Genomic DNA, 506 nt, shown 5'->3' on the forward strand with positions numbered 1-506 from the left:
TAGAGTCCTTTTTTTTTTTTTTTTTAAGTAAATCTTCATTAATTTTAGTTCTATTTTTGAAAAGCCTGTCTGGCCATTTTTTTCACTTCATTGTCAGTCAGTCCTGAGGCCCCCTCTGGCCACCTCCATCTTTGCCGCCGGAGTGAAGATGGCTTCAGCCTCTTTGCTCTTGGGATTCTAAACTGGCTTCCCCACCGTCGTTTGCATCTGCCCAGGTGGGCAATTGAAAGTCATCCTTTCTCATTCATCACCGTAGGCGAAACAGCAGTTGACTTCCTAAGAGGTTTAACTCTAGGATGCTTTACACACTGAAATCCCCTGCAGCTTTCACAGAGCTTCTCAACATTGTATGTATCTTAGTACTCAGGTTATATCCTGGGCTTTACATCTCAGGTAGATTAGAATCACTTTGTTGATGTTAGTTTCTGCTAATAGAAGTAAAAACTATATGCAAATAAGAAATAATTTAATTGCTGTATCTTGAATGCTCTTTTCCCATTCTCTCT

This window comes from Physeter macrocephalus, unplaced genomic scaffold, assembly GCF_002837175.3.
Source record: "Physeter macrocephalus isolate SW-GA unplaced genomic scaffold, ASM283717v5 random_995, whole genome shotgun sequence".
In the NCBI taxonomy this organism is placed as follows: domain Eukaryota; kingdom Metazoa; phylum Chordata; class Mammalia; order Artiodactyla; family Physeteridae; genus Physeter; species Physeter macrocephalus.